The following is a 15,745-nucleotide window of genomic DNA, read 5'->3' as shown; positions in this document are numbered from 1 at the left end:
CAACAGGAGCAGACGCTCGTCTAATTAAAAGCTGCCTGTGAGATCATCTCAGCCAAGAGGGAAAGACCCATTTTTTACTGCGCTTCTGAACACAGAATACCTTTCTGACTTAGTAAGGGAAAGTGTGCAAGAGCACATATCCTTGGCAACTTGCTTGTTTAGTTTTATTAAAAAATCAGAGTCTTTTGGCCTCAGCTCCAAATATTTCTGTGCCTATTTCAGCCCTGTTATGTTTGTATGCAAATGCCAGGCTGCAGATCATTAATAGTGGTCTTTGACGAACTGGAAGGAATGCAATGTTGCTCCACATTGTTTTGGTGATAAATTTTCATATCTCATAGTCTTCAGAAGTCTGTAATTTAATAACAATGACCTCTTTCATGGTTTGAGAGGCTCAGGAAAGAAGACCACACATTTTGCTTAGGAGCTATTCAAAAACGGAAAGAAAAATAAGCAGATTTCTATTTTTATATTCAAGTTTCATTTTAAGCCCCCTCCTAATGCTTTCTAGCATGGCATTTGCCCCTTCTTTTCACACCACCATACACCGGATTCACATTTTCATTGACTAAAATCCACCCGGACACGGAAAGTATAGGGAAGTTTAGACTTTGGGGCCAACATTGATCCCTTTGCCCTTGCTTATGGAAGCCTCTTTTTGATGTCCAGAGTTCTTTTGGCAAGTCCTTTTTTCTTTTATGTTATGACTATGGAAGACCTCAAACCCACCACTTTTTACTCTTTTCTCCCTCAAAATAGCAGGAAATTATGCCCCGTGTTAGCAGCTTTGATCGGAGGTCACAAAAAAGGACTTCAGGGAACACTTCAAGATTGCTCAATCCTGATTTATTTCTATTCTCAGGTTCCTGGGACCATCTTTCTTCTTTTCCCCTGGCTGACCAGAGACATTGTTGAAGAGTTGTTGACATTCCAAGAATGCACTGTCCACTGATCATCTTTCTTTGCACTTTTCTCCAATCTATGCCACCATTTTGATTTTGTATCCTTTTATGCCACCTGCAAATTGGATGTGTCATCCCTTTACCTCTCTGTCCAAGACACTGACAAAAATGTTGAAACCTACCAGGCACGCTGCCAAATCCTCTGGGGCCCTACCTGAGACATCATCTATCCAACAGGATGAGGGATTGTTGATGAGCCCGTGTGGATCCACTGAATGAACACCCCACCCAGCCCACATTAACCTGCTTACTAAGTGGAACATAATGGGGACTTTGTCAGGGGCTTTCCTGAGATCACGTTATGAGGTCCACTGATCTCCCAAGGAAGGTAGGATAAGGGTGTTCTGGAAAGACCTGATTGATTCAAGATGCTTACAAATCAGTCCGTGACCAGAAGTCAGACGGACTGCCATGGAATCCCCCGATGCCTTTATAAAAAAATGACATTTGCCTCCTCCATCCATCCACCCTCCCATCCCTTCTTGAGGATTTTTCAGGTATAATAAGGTGCACTCAAGTGTATCTCACTGAGAATTTCAGATTTTTCTCCACGGACCAGTATAGCTGATAGCTTTCTATGTGCCTTTGAAAGTACCACAATTTATCATCCAGGATGGGTTCTACCTCCAGAAGAAAGGATCTTATATGAACTAAGGAGTAACTGTATATGTTGACAGACTGATTCCTTCTAAGCACTAATTAATACTACACAATTTAAAGTTGTGCATTTTATACCTAGTGCACCAACCAAAATCACTGCCTAAAAAGGTAAAGGCTTCTTTGAGCTGAACGCAGCTCTTGATGACTACATGTATCTATGTAGTTTTCTTGGCATTGATTGAAAAGTGGTTTGCCTTCTGTGGGGGTGTGGGGGTGTATCTGGTGTGTTCTTTCCAAGCTCCCAGGCTACAGCCCTAGGATCTCCTGTGGTCTCCCATCCAAGTACTGATGAGGTATGATCCTGCGTAGCCTTTTCAAGATCAGCCAAGCGTTGGTAGGTGCTGCCAACAGCTATGATGATTATATATGGACTGCAGTGTTTCCCTGCTTCTCTTCTCTGCCAGCCCGATGCCCTTGGGTTTGCCATCATGATCAAGAAGCCCTGCAGGCCATCATTTTTTGCCTGCAGAACTGAGGGAAGCCCTCTTTCCTATGTCCACCTTGACTCTGGTTTGGCCTTGTTTTGGTAACAGCTTTATGGAGAGAATTCAAAAGCCCGAAAATCATTTTGTCTTATTTACTGGAAGAACATGTCTCTTGTCCTTTAAAACTCAGTTGTCCCAGGTATCATGAAGTATAAATCAAGATAACATTCAGTTGTGGAGTTTGTTTTTCCTACGGGCCAATATAGCTATGAAGGCTTTTCATGAGTCAAAGGCTTGGGCATCTCGCAGGCATCTTGTATCTTCAACTTCTTGCTGGCTGAAGAAATGCACAGTGCAGTTCAGGGCTCCGGAAGTTGAACATAATTTTATCAACGCAGCAAACTTTTAGGAAGGTATCCATATACTTTCTGTGATGGCAAAAAGATGAAAGACCTAGGTAAAAGGCGTTAGGGTCCTGTATCAACGGTACCGTGTGAAGCTGATCCAGCTCCCTTCATAGGCAGGAAAGAACGACAATTTATTTTCAGTTGCTTAAGGTGATTTTTTTTTTTAATCTGCTCAATTGTGTCCAATTCTTGGAAAAATACTTGAATTTAAATGCTAATCATTTCTTACATCTGAGTCTTTGTAAGAAAGGCCTATTATTCACTCTCCTGTTTTCCAAACACCTTCGAAGAGAGATTACCATCCGGAGAATTCCTGAATATTACACAACTATTTGACATTAGTGCTACAGATTTCAAAATCACATTCTAATACCAGGAAGGCTGAAGTCAGAACTGCGCCTGTCTTCCATAGCACGCAGAGCTCTGTGGGTTGCAGAGCCCTTTTGAAAAACAGCTAGCCCATTAATTTGGGTTGATTGCTGTTGTATTCTGTTTTCCATAGGAAAATGAAGCATCCGTGCATCATTTCCGCTGAATCATATCCACATGAGAAACTCCTTTGAAAGCCCTAAGGCTGGCCTGGAGTAGAGACAAATACAATTGCATTATAAATTAATAATGGAAACTGAAATGGAAACTCAGTAGATGCTATCTGTTTGAATGTGGTCTGCCTTACAAGATAATAAATATTTCACCCATGCGAGTCCAGATTTCTCTATCCCTTCCCCAGGATGCTTTTCCCAAAGCAAAATAGATGCCAGATTCTTTACAAATGTTGTTACATTAAAGGGATCGCCTTATGTAATTTTAACATCAGCCAAAGTGAGCTTTCTGTGAGTAACTATAGTACTCTCAAGGAAAATGTATTTCTCAATAATTATGCAGTTACGCCGGGACAACGTACAGGTTTGCCACTAACTGTGGGCAACCTACTTGCTCGCGCACCGATGACGTAACAAACCTGGTCAGCAAGTTTGCTGGTTAGCCTCAAGGTATATCTTGGGGGTTGGCTGGCCAACAGAAATAAATCACTGAAATAAATAAAGAAATCTGCTTTAAAAGAAATCAACAAGTCACATGATTCCCAGGAGTTTGGACTCTTGCACAGGGCTTAAAAAGCACTAAGCCGGCTGTATCTCCCATCTTCTCCTAGAGTCTCATTATGTTTATGCCTGCATGGCAGTGCCCTGTTTTTGCGGGGAGAAGCAAGAACGGAAGAAGAAACAGGACATTACCCTGTCTAAAGTTTGCGACACCCTCCAGAAGGATGCAAAATCCTGCTGCAGCGGCCGTCGGCCTTCCTGTCCTACGTGGGAAAGATCTTGGCAAAGCCGGGTGGGTGACGTGAATACCTGATTTCCCTGGGCACTGATGAGTTGCAGACATTTACCACGCGTTTCTAGAAAACAGGGACGCACTTGAAATCTTGACCCAACTCTAGGAAATTCTGTTCGGAAGGTATGCATTGAATGGATTCATCTGTTGAAGTGTTTCTCAACCTTGGCCACTTGAAGACGTCTGGACTTCAACTTCATGCTGGCTGGGGAATTCTGGGAGTTGAAGTCCAGACAACTTCAAGTGGCCAAGGCTGAGAAACACTGATCTATTGAGACTAAAACGTGTTGTAGAGAAGGCAGGATCCAAAGGCAATGAAGATCTTTCTCCACCTTCCCATTGGGAAGGTAGGATGGGGTGTTTATTCCATATTCTTGCATTCTGCTTTCCTTCCATGGAGCTCAGATGAAGTGAGACTTAGGTTGACAGCTCCCTTCGAAATTCAGTACCTACCATAAAAGGCCTCGTGGCACAGTACAAACTGAGTCACTTTCCATCTAGAGTTGTTGGGAGGCCCCAGTCTGAAAGTCACACGTGAAATATCCCACTTGGCCCTCAAGACAGCCCCCATGGACAGTGACCACGGGTTGTGCTCAGCCAAGGAGCTGTGGCTTAATAGTGAATAAACCACTGTTGGCCGGACTCCCACGATAACTAGGCCATAAACCATAGTTAACACGCTACAGTGACTGGGTTCGTAGAATACACTAAGCCAAACCCAACCCAACCACATTATGGCACGGTGTCCTATGTTCATCTAGCTCTGGCATCCGACTGATTTTATTTTCACATCAAACCAGTGACAAAATAACTGGCCTCGGATCACCCAGAGAGACCGATGGGGAAACTGCAATCAAACCAGGCCTCCCTGATACACAAATCCGTTCACAATGGCGCAGCCAACCACCGTAGCCTGGAATTCCCATAAAGAAGGGGTAATGGGAAAGTGACTTTTTTTTCCAAAAAGAGACCGAGAGGGAGAAGGCCCAGGGGATGCATGGGGCGTCTGCTGCATTCTTGTGGCTAACGGAGCCGAGAATGCCGACGGTTTGCGGAGGCGTAGGTGCAGACGTGGGCTCCAACTAAGATTGGAGGGGAGAGGCCCCCGTGCAGAGGTGCCGGGGGCACAGAAGCCGGTCTGCGGCTTTAGACCGGGACTTCAGACCAGGTCTGGCACGTCCTGGCCAGTATCCGTGGAGAGGCGGAACCTCTGGTGGTTCTGCCAGGTGGGGAGAGCCTGGCGGCCAGAACCTTGGCACCTGAGCTGTGCCAGCCGCGGGGCCAGGCCAAGGGCTCATACGTTACCAGTGCGGCCCTCGGAGTCGCTCAGACAGAACAGCCTTCTGTTATACGGAACCTTCTCGGACGTTTTCTGTCCGCTGGAATGTCTCGTTTTGTTCGTCTTGCTCCGTCGTCGAGGGAGGTTCCCAGCCGTCCAGGTGGGATTATCCGGCAGCCGGCCCTCTCCTCTTCTGCTACGACATCTGACATTTGCCTCACGGTCCTTCTCCCCGGCTGCGGGCCTTGGAGCGGCTCGGGGCAGGGGCCTCGCCCCCACGGCGCTCCCCTGCCCGGCAACATCCGCGTCCGCTTTCAGCCCTCTCAGTTCTCTGAGACGCTGAAGACCGTGTAGACCCACGCGCGGACGTTGGACTGACGCAGCCACCCGTCCCAGCCACTCGACTCCGGGCGGCTCGCCGCGAAGCGCGCAAGATGCGCGCAGGACGGGAAGCGAAGAGCGGGCGGCGGCCGGCGCTTGCCTCGGCCGGGCCCGCCGAGACCCGCCCCCTTCCCGCTATCGGGGCCCCCCGCGGGCTCCTCCGAGGCCCCCCAGCCCCCTTGACGACTCCGGCGCTTCTCCGCGGCTCGGGCGCTCCTCTCCCCCGCCGAGGGGCTCCTCGAGGCGTCCGTCCTGAGGCCCGGGGCCGCGCCGGTCCCCCGATATTCTCCTCCGGAGCCCTTTCGGGGCTCGGCCGGCGGCGGGGCCCGCGTTCGCGGCGCGGGAGGGCCCGCCAAGACCGGGCGCCCCCTCCGGCGCGGGGCCCCCGGCAGCCCCTCCCGCCGCGCTCCTGTCGGCGCCCGCGAGGTCCTGGGTCGGCCGAAGGGCGCCCCCGAACCGCAGCCGCGCCCCCCCCGGCCCCCGGGCGTCCCGCGCCCGCTTCGCCGCGCCCGCGTCCGGGGCGCCGCTGCGGCCCTCCCGACGGGCCTCAGAGCGGGCCTCGGCAGGCGGCGTCCGCACCGCGGGGGAAGGCGGGGGGCAGCCGAGCGCGGGCGCCCCTGGCCCCGGGCGGCGAGCGGGAAGAGGGGCCCGCCGGGCAGCCGGGAGGATCCCGCCCGGCGCCCTCAGCGCGGGGCTTCTCTGGAGACGGGCGGGCGTGCGGGCGGCGCCCCCAGAACGCCCCGGGCGGCGAGCGGGCCGAGGGACCCCGGGGGCGGCCAGGCGGGGAGGGGAGGGGAGGGGAAGCCCCGCGGGGCCCATGGGGGGCGCCCGGGAGGGCTGGAGGCCCCCCTCACCGCGTGCGCGGTTGCCAGGCGGGACTAGAGGACCTCGGGGGTCCCCCGCCCGCGCCCAAGCGTCGCCAGGGAGACGGGCGGGCGGAGCCTCGCGCTGATAGGTCCCGCCGCCGCGCAGGCGCCCGGGAGGCGGGGGCGTGGCTGCAGGTAAGGGGGCCGTGGCGAGCGTGGGCGGCGGAGGCCGCGAGGGCGAGGCGGGGCCGAGGCGGGGCGGGGGTCTTGGGCGCCCCGCCGATGCCCGAGACCCTGCGCGGCGCCTGAGGGCATCCGGGATCTCGACCCACGGGCGAGTCCGGGCCCCGCTTGCCTTCTCGGGGGGCCGGACGCCCTTGCGCGGCCAGCGGCCCTTCCCTCCGGCCCGGGCAGGCGGTCCACAGATGGCATCGGGCCCCGGGGTCCCCTGGACGCCCGGCCGCGACCCCCCTTCTGCCCGGGGTGGGCTCCGGCGAGCCCAGGAGGGGGGCAGCGGGGGCGCTCCCTGCGCAGCGCCCCTTGGGTGCCACTGGCTGGGAGGGCTGGTCGGCCGGGCAAGGCGGGGGGGGGCGTGAGGCCCCTGGCCGGCCTGGAGATCTTGACCTTGCGGCCTCCCTTCTTAGGAGCCAGCCTGGCTTCCTCTGGAGGGCCCCTGGTTCAAAAGGGCCTGGTTTGAAGCGTCCACGCCCGGGCCCCTTCTGGGTTGGGGTAGCCGTGAATTAGGCGAGGCTGGGCTGGCCTTGCTGGGGTGCTGGACCCTTCACCCCAGGGAGAGGAATTGGATGGGTGAAGCTGCTAACCCAGGGTTTCTCCGCTTTGGCGACTTGAAGGTGGGTGGGCTTCAGCTCCCAGAATTCCCCAGCCAGCACATGTTGGCTGGGGAATTCTGGGAGCTGAAGTCCACCCACCTTCAAGTCGCCAAAGCGGAGAAACCCTGGCCAAGGCAGATCGGGAGAGGCAAGGCACCACCTCCCCGAAGTGGCGGGGCTTCAGTGCCACTGAAAGTGCCCTGTGCCAGTCGTTGGGAAGGTACTCGGCGAGTGGCCCCCGCGAACCAGCCTCTGGAACCATTAAGCCAGCCGCGTCCTCTGGAAGGTCAGCACGGCCGGCCCCTCCCAGAGCCACGTTCAAGATGATTGTGTTGATCTAAACCTTAATCGGCGATCCAGCCACCCGATGGATCGCCTTCTGCCAGGTCTGCCGGCCCCCTTATTGACATCTAGGGGAAAACCATCCCTTGATGGTGCTGCGTTTGCCAGGAGCTTGGTAGAAAAATTCTGAATACCAAGGCTTTGATTCTAAATGTCCTCCTTTTTCAGTTTCAACTTGTTTATTCAGGCTTTTCTCTGTGTTTGTTGTGTTTTTAACCTGTTACAATTTTATATGCTGTTATTGTTGATTCTGTTACATAGTTGAATGGGGTTGATCTAGGGCAGTGTTTCTCAGCCTTGGCGGCTGTTAAGATGCGTGGGCTTCAACTCCCAGAATTCCCCAGCCATTGAGTTGGCTGAGGAATTCTGGGCGTTGCAGCCCATGCATGCTGAGTGAGGGATGCTGGGAGTTGAAATCCACAGGGGATTCTGGGCGTTGAAGTCCGTGCACCTTAAAGTTGCCAAGGTGGAGGAACACTGATCTAGTGGTACCACACACCCACTCATCATGTGGTCTCCTTCAGAAAAGGTGTAGGAAGTTGTGAAGAAAATAAAGGCAGAGAATAAGAGAAAAGAACGTGACTTACAATGACATTCAGTTTTCCCCAACGCCATTCAGTCTTCTGTCCTTGCAAGCTAATAGGTCTTCTGGTTCAGGCACTTAACTGCCAAGGAGTTGTCAAGGAATCGCCCAAACAGCTGATGACCCGTGATTGACAGCGAAGAACTATCCATCACAGTGTCCTGGGGTGGGGGAGAGCTGGTGATCAAATGTGGTGGTGCAGTGCAAACTCTACCCCTTCCGTTTTAGCATTTTGGCCTCATCCGGGTTACAGACGGATGCCTTTCCGGCTAACCCTTGAACAGATTTAAGCCCTTCTACCCTTTTCGGTAGTTCTCCTCCAGCCCCTCTGAACATAATTGCTGGCCCAACTACCCAGCTGCGGTGCTCTAATGCCTCTGCATGCTCTGGGCTGGCCTTTGGCTGTAATTTGATTTGATTTGATTGGCATTCTCATCGCTCGTTCCCATAGAGGTTGGAAAAGCATTTTGGTTTCCTGATGTCCCGTACCACACCCATATTCTACAGTTTACATGGTGCCTTATTCTTTAAGCTCCACGCTCTTCTTTCCCTTCTGCTAGAGTCTTTAAAAATGAAAGCAGATAATTGGTTCGTTGTTTAAGATTAGATGGCATTTTACAGTAAATTTAAAGTGGAGTTTGATCGGTTCTGATTTTTGTCCTGGTCCCTAATTCTCTGCTTAAAGGCTCCACAGTCCTTAGCCTAAACAAGCGTATGCCAGTCCGTGCTTACCCGGTCAGTTTCTCCCGCAGGACCAGCCTTTGAAACCACAGCTGAAGGAAAGAAAGCAGCCCCACGGGGGTCGCCTCCTTCCCACCTGCTCTTAGTGGGTGAGGAGCAGGCGGGAGCTCTGCCCAGGGAGGGAGTCAGGTTAGAGAGGTTACCAGGATCTCCGTCCACCTGTTGCTCTCCAGGCCCCCAGGCTTGGCAGTTGCCTCTGATTCGCAGTCCTCTTTCAAACTGCAATTTTTCTGAATGTGTTTCATGGTGAGGTGTGACTACCGAAACATAATAAAAAGGGGGAAAAAAATCAAGCGCTAATAAAATCAAAGAAGAAATTAATAGATAATGGGGGTTAAAATGCACTAAAATAAAAGAAAGACTTATTCATCTTCATTTGTCAATCCTTTAAATATTATTAAGTCTGGAGCGTACAGAAACTTGCTGCTCTGTCTCCTCTGTTTCTTCAATAAAAGGATGTTTTAAATATATGATTTGTATTAAAAGTTTTAAGAACAATAATAATAACTGCACCAAGCTAAGTTAGAACAGAAAAAGTTAAAAAGAAATAACAGAAAAAGCTAAAAGTGCACTTAAGAAGAGAAAACAGAAGAAAATAAGAGCAAGATACAAAGAAAGATGTAAAGACACAAGTGGCTTTCAGTATTCTTCACAGCAGTTATAAGCACAATTATATTTTAACCTCTCTCTCTAAAGTTACAATAAAAGGATGTTTCAGAACTCACAGCGTGGCCAAGTCCTGCAGGGCAGTGTTAAAATGTGGATGGAGCTGACCCAGAGTAGCCTTAAATGGGTCAGAATACTCTACCCCTGCTTCTGTATCCTGATCTTAGTTTTTTGTTAATAGGAATCTTTCAGACTCAGTGGGTCCATCTATGTATGTATATATAGCATTATTTCTTGTTATAATTCCTTAGTTCTTTGTACAGCTTATAAGTGAAGGCTGTTTTTAGGCTGTAGCTGATGATTTTGAGACTAGGGTTGTAAATTTTACATGAAGCATTACCGAAATAAAAGATTCGGTGAAAAAAGTTGTGCATCCCTTTGAACAGTGGGCTCACACATCGTGCCGAGTTATGTGGTTGGTTTTTGCTTAGTATGATACGCAGATCTGGTCTTTGTGGCTTGCAAACCATGATTAACGAGTCTGAAGAACCCCCCAAGACAGTGAAGCAGGACTTTCGGAAGCCCAGTAAAACTTGTTTTCCTGTATGCTTGGGTTTGGGGTTTTCTAATTTATTTATTTTCCTTTTAATTCTTTGTGTTTTATTTTTGTATTATGTAACTTGCTCAGAGCCTTTTTGGAATTGAGAGGCACGTACATCACAGAAGCAAATAAATAACACTAGTTTTGATGCATTCTAGTCACTTCACCCAGAATAGCTGCTACGTAACTCATTCAGAAATTCTGGGGTCTCCTTTTATGTTAAAGAGTCACTGTGTGTGAGATGGGCGGCTATATAAATATGATAAATAAATAAAGTAACCAAGGCCAGTTCTTAGGGCAAGTTGCACATCAGCTGATATGGGTGCTAACAAGAGCAGTTGAGGTTTTTAAACAAGCGGATAAACACTATCTGGACTAGGAATGTGGACTTTAAATTGTCAAGTACAGTCCTTTTTCTAATTAGATGGTAAATAAGATTTTATTTTGAGAAGGATTTTATCAAACGCATATATATTGTGTTAGGTTGGCCAATTTTGTTTTGCTTCCCAGCCGAAACTCATTCAGCAGACAGCAAATTATATCTGGAGCTCACGTATTTCACTTTCTCGTTCAGCACGTGTTTTTCATGCATCGTGTCCATAACTTGAGGAGATCATATTTCTATGCTAACAGCTTCTGGCTCGTGAACAACAAGTTATAGATACAAGTTATGTGTCACCCCTCTTAAAAAAAAAAAACACCCTTCCCTGGGGGCACCACTACCATATGGTTAAAGGTGCACCATGGAGAGGACCCTTTTAGTTTGCAGGCAGCCTGAATTATCCACAAAAACATTATTGAACAAATTTTTGGCAAAGGGTGATGTAGAAACATGACTTTGCTCATCTTCACAGGATTTCAGAAATATCTCTATTATCTGCACAAGCAAGAAGAATGCTAAAAATGACCAGCAGCCTTCAAGATTGCATAACCAGGGAGCCTGTCAATTGGAGTGCAATACAGTGCTTAAGAGGCATGCAATGTTTTTCTTCTGCCTCCTCCCTGGGTGTGCTGTGTAAGGCAATGGTTCTCCAGTGGAGATCGTATTGGTACCCTGTAGATCACCAGCCAAACTCTTAGACTTAATAGAATTGTAGTTCTTGAACTTTCCTGATGTTATCAAGTTGTCTCTATCAGGATCCAGTACACCACCTGATCTATGCTGGGCCTGAAAACTGAATAGCAGCAGTTGAGGAAATCATGAGGAAAGTAACACCATCCTTGAATTCTGCTTCTCAGCTTCTCTACTCTTAAAGTCTGCCCCAGAATGTCCTTCACAACAGTCCAGTTGGCTTCTCCTTAATCGTTTTCTGGTATGGCTTAAATGGGGTTCTTGAGACACAAGTTGCTATTTGTGATGGCTTTTTGGGGTAGCTGAGTCATTCTTGACTCTTTTTCCCCAGCATTTGATCAGGAATATGTCATTAATTTTTCTCCCATGGTCCCTGCTTTGGATTGTTCTGCATTGGCCCCCGTTCCGAATCTCTGAGGACCAGCCAAAGCTTATCTGTTAAATAGTGCTTGTATAGTGCATACATATGGCAGAAAATTGGGGATGTTTGGACTTATGTTATTGGTTAAGAATGGTGGTCTCCAATTAAAGAAGACCTAGCTTTGCTATGTCCATCATAGCCTGAGGTTATTTTTCCAACCATAGAAAACACATTGCTTGATCGGACTTTGAAGTCTGTTCACCTCAAGGAAAAACTTGGTGTAATTACGTTCTTCGCTGCCAGCTGCATACAGATGTCCTTCAGAGCTCATCTGTCATAGTCCCTAATTCAGATGGGATATGGATCATTCTGCTTTGAGGGGCCCTCGTTATCCTTCCATATACCTTCCAGCCCTCAGGATGCAGCTGTATCATCAACCACAGACAGACGATTCTCCTGTTGCTCTTTTATAGTCAGTATCTGGGAGGGGTAGAGCCACTGCAAGACCAAGCTCTGCTGAGCATTTTTATTGCCTCCTTGGGCTGCAGTCATGTTCTAAGATAACGCCTCTTCCAGTGGTGGAAGCAGTCTACACAGACTCGGTAGGAAGAAGCCAGTCGCAAACGGCTTGAACATGACCTGACATACTTGTTGGTGATCTGATTGACTGAGATGATGTAACTGACAGGGCTTGACTGGCTCAACCTGTTCTACCTAATTTAGCCTAATTGCAAGGCTTGTATCCTGCCTAGTTCCAAAGTTCCTTTGACATCACATGTTCAGGAAGAACAATAGAGAAAGAAAAATACACTTCATCGGGACTTGTCACAGGTACCTTTCCTCTAAATCAGGATTTGTTAGAGCAAGCTAGTAGTGAATTGGTTTACCTTGCAATCACTGTCTATCATCTGATGCACTTGACTGGAGATGGTTTACTTCAGCTGGATAATCTGCCTCTTGAGAGCTCAAAGCTGGCCTCTGTATCTACAATCCTTCCAGGGCCTTAACCTCACCAGACTTGCCATCAGAAGATACATTTCCAGCTGTCCTTCCTTCTTCTTGCTTCCAGCCCAGTGATTTGATTCTCTAATCACACAAGCTATTTCAACTAGTGTTTCTCAGCCTTGGCCACTTGAAGATGGGTGGACTTCAACTCCCAGAATTCCCCAGCCAGCTATGCTGGCTGGGGAATTCTGGGAGTTGAAGTCCACCCATCTTCAAGTGGCCAAGGCTGAGAAACACTGATGTAGACCCAGCAAACGTGGGACCATTTGTGAAATGGCCTTTTTGAGAAGTCATGTGATTTACCTGTTATCCTGGTGCATAAGTGTGTAAAGGAAATCAGGTCACTCCAACTGGTGGATAAAATCAAACTTAACTGTTTCAAGGGGACAAATGCTTTTGATGTAATATTCTGTTAGTGATGCCGTTAAGAATACGTGCTAGGAAAAATATGCATCCTGATGTTGGATCCTAGTTCATGTATTTGAAAACTTACATTGCTTTAAGATGGAATAAATTCATGCTGATGCACGTCTTTCCTTATTTATTGTAATGGTAATTATTCAATTCGGAAAGCAACCATATTTCCAGAAATGTGTGGTTTATTAATTTGAAAAAAAAATAAAAAATGCTGGTACATATCTGCATTGCTCAAGATTTATTTTGGTATCATTTTTTTTTAAATGGAAGAATTTCGATTGATGCTGTAGCTTGTTGTTGGGACAAGACGTTTATATTTTGCGAATTAAGTTTCTGCAAGCTGAGATCTGATAGAATAGGGGGAAAAATGCTGTTCTGTGTTTTTTTGAAGAAAAAATAAACATGGATTGCTATGCTATATATGTTATGATTGAGTGATGGTTGGTTTTACAAAGCTCTGTTTGTTGTTGCTGTTGATCTTTTTTGTGGTTCTCCTTACCTAAAATATTTCAGAAATGGGGAAAAATGTCTCATCAAGGTATAAATCAGCATATTTATAACAAGAACTTTCTTCTGTGCTGTACTCTAATAATTCTTTATTAAGGCTCTTTATAATAAGCAGACGTTTGCTGTCATTGAGAGTTATTTCACTTGTAGTTTATATCCCTTAGAATTACTTGTAGCATTTAAAAGTCTTGGGGGGGATTTTTTTTTTTTGAATGTATGTCAAATCACACAAAATAACATTTAGGTCTATATTTAGCCAGCCTAAGCTGTAAATAATTATGAAACATCTGGAGTTGGTAAAGGGATGAAGGATGGCTTGCTAGAAGTAACTTTATTCTACAGTAGGCAATTCTTATTTTTCCCATGTTTGTCACTCGTTTTGTGTTGCTGAAAATCATAATGCGCCATTGAGTTTCTTTATAAACGTGTGTCAGATTTTTCCCCTCCATTCTGAGACATGGGGACGGTTATCTACATTACAAAATAACCTAGTTTGAAAAAGGCAGCCCTGCGTGCATTTCCATCTACCTGTGCAAGTTTTTTTTTTTTCTTTTAAGAGAGCAACATCCTAAGAGTGAAATCGGTTGACTTAGGGACAGGAAGAAGAAAACTGTATTTGTCTGCGAAGCGTTATATCCTTTTCTCTTTAATGCTTTTTTCTTGCCTTATCTTTTGGTTGAAGAAAATAATAATACTTATTTGCAGATTTCCCACTTTTCTGTGACGAAATCCAGGCCAAGATGGCACATAACAATTTTTTTAAAAATTATAACCTATCAAGGTGCAGGAAAAACTTAGCATGAGAGATAAACACCATATCAACAACAGCAACGGAGCAGTGTGTCGCTTGCAGGCAAACCAGTCTCCCTTTCGGAGTATTTAAGAAATTGCCCTGTGCTCTTATACCCAGAACTGCTTGTATAAACTCTCTAAAAATAAGATGTTTCAGCCCCAGACTAACAGTATGAAGTTCACAAGATGCTTGGATGAGGAGAACAGAAGAAGACAAGCAAGTAGTTCTCTGTTTGACTGCAGTGGGGGCTGATCCTTTAGCCTGATCTGTGGAGAGGATCTGTCTTGAAGCTCTTCTTCTGTGACAGCCTGATGAGATGGCTGGGGACAGGTGACCACTGAAAAGGGAGAAGTCTAAAGTCTAAACTGTTGCCGATCCCCCTGGTTTTGGACCTGGTGCTTTGATTGCCCAGTAAATCCAGCGTCTTCCAGTATTTGTTTTTTGTTGTTTTAAAGTCACCTAGCCATCTTCTGAGAAGATACATGCTTATTAAATGGTACATGGTTACATGATTGCCCTTGAGGCAGAATGATGTAGAAACCAAAAATTCTTGATGGTTTTTATTTTGAAATCATCTTCTTTCCAGGAGATGCAGAAAGGTTGTGTAATTCCTTTTTCTGTTGTCCAGTACAGGTGTTTCCATCATATCTGGACATTCCTGCATATCTGAATATTGGTGGAAACACCAATTGGGTGAGAAGAACTTGATTGGGTCGCTTTGATTGTGAGCCTACAGTTTTGAAGTGTGGTCCAGAACCTTCAAAGGCCATTGTTTGATAGAAAAGGAAATGTTACCCTTCTGAATGAGTGGAAAAGCAAAATATTCCGCCACTTTCTGAAGATAGCGGGAAAGGTACTTCATTCCAACTCTGTAGGTTCTACAGATACCATTCCCCCAGTGAGCTTATGTGTCCACAAGATGGTGCCCTTATCCTGGGAAAGACCCCATTCCAGACCAATTCTGAACTTAGATTGGGAAGATGGACTATCAGCTCTGTTGTTCTGAAATTTCAGGAAGTTATATCAATGACTGTCCCAAACCTCCTCATGGTGTTAGTCTTGATTTCTTTTAAAAGTTGTGATAATTTGTACCTGTCCAGTAGTTTAAACAATCTGCATAGTTTAAATTTCATCTATGAAGTTGTGAACTTCTCTTCTTGAAAATTTATTTATTTATTTTTGTGGCATTCTCCAGATAGAATGATGATGACTTTCAGTCATAAAATCTAATGTTTTTATGTGCAGTCATAACTACAACAATGGTCCTGTTTGAAAATGGAAGAAAATGAAAGATTTTCTTTTTCCAGATGGTGCTGATATTACATTTTTTCCCAAGGTATCATGAAGTATCATTCTACTTCCAAAGTACCACTTTTCAAAAACCAATCTCATTAAGGTTCTATCTTGGAACAACAGAAAATATGTATTTATATATTTTCCATCAGCGTGGTTGTCTTAAAAATATTTGAAGATAACAATTTTACTGCCACTTAATTATCTATCTATGTGTCTTTTTCTGAACTGTCCAACCAAATAGCATGTTCAGGGCTGTGAAACTTTCAAGAGGAATTAGAAACCCCCTCTGTATGTTCTGTTGCTTGTTAATTTTTTTGCAGGGGGGGGATGAAAGAT

At 46.8% G+C, this 15,745-nt stretch overlaps 1 protein-coding gene and 1 long non-coding RNA gene across 5 annotated transcripts in view; one reads left to right on the top strand and one right to left on the bottom strand.

The window, feature by feature from the left end:
- Positions 1-710: 710 nt before the first annotated feature.
- On the bottom strand, positions 711-6,354 carry LOC103052742 (uncharacterized). Of its 2 annotated transcripts, XR_003084533.2 has the most exons (4): positions 5,147-6,354; positions 3,690-3,853; positions 3,416-3,485; positions 711-3,033 (listed from the first exon to the last, which is right to left on the bottom strand). It is a non-coding gene; the product is annotated as an uncharacterized LOC103052742 (long non-coding RNA). The 2 variants fall into 2 exon arrangements; XR_015797064.1 differs by having other exon boundaries at positions 3,690-6,354.
- Positions 6,355-6,394: 40 nt separating this feature from the next.
- Positions 6,395-15,745, top strand: part of CCDC91 (coiled-coil domain containing 91) — a 96,425-nt gene continuing 87,074 nt past the window's right edge. Inside the window, exon 1 of one of the 3 annotated variants that reach the window (XM_088145708.1) lies at positions 6,395-6,450. The gene's annotated coding sequence lies outside the window, so the exon portion shown is untranslated. Of the gene's footprint in view, positions 6,451-12,191; positions 12,223-14,770; positions 14,967-15,745 lie in introns of those variants that run through there. The other 2 variants (XM_025165626.2, XM_025165627.2) reach the window with 2 other exon arrangements.

This window comes from Python bivittatus, unplaced genomic scaffold, assembly GCF_059951505.1.
Source record: "Python bivittatus isolate LINGU-HERP-01145 unplaced genomic scaffold, Pbiv_v1 ctg000010_np1212, whole genome shotgun sequence".
Lineage (NCBI taxonomy): Eukaryota > Metazoa > Chordata > Lepidosauria > Squamata > Pythonidae > Python > Python bivittatus.
The sequence above is the reverse complement of the archived record's forward strand: the minus strand, read 5'-3'. Positions and strand labels throughout refer to the sequence as shown.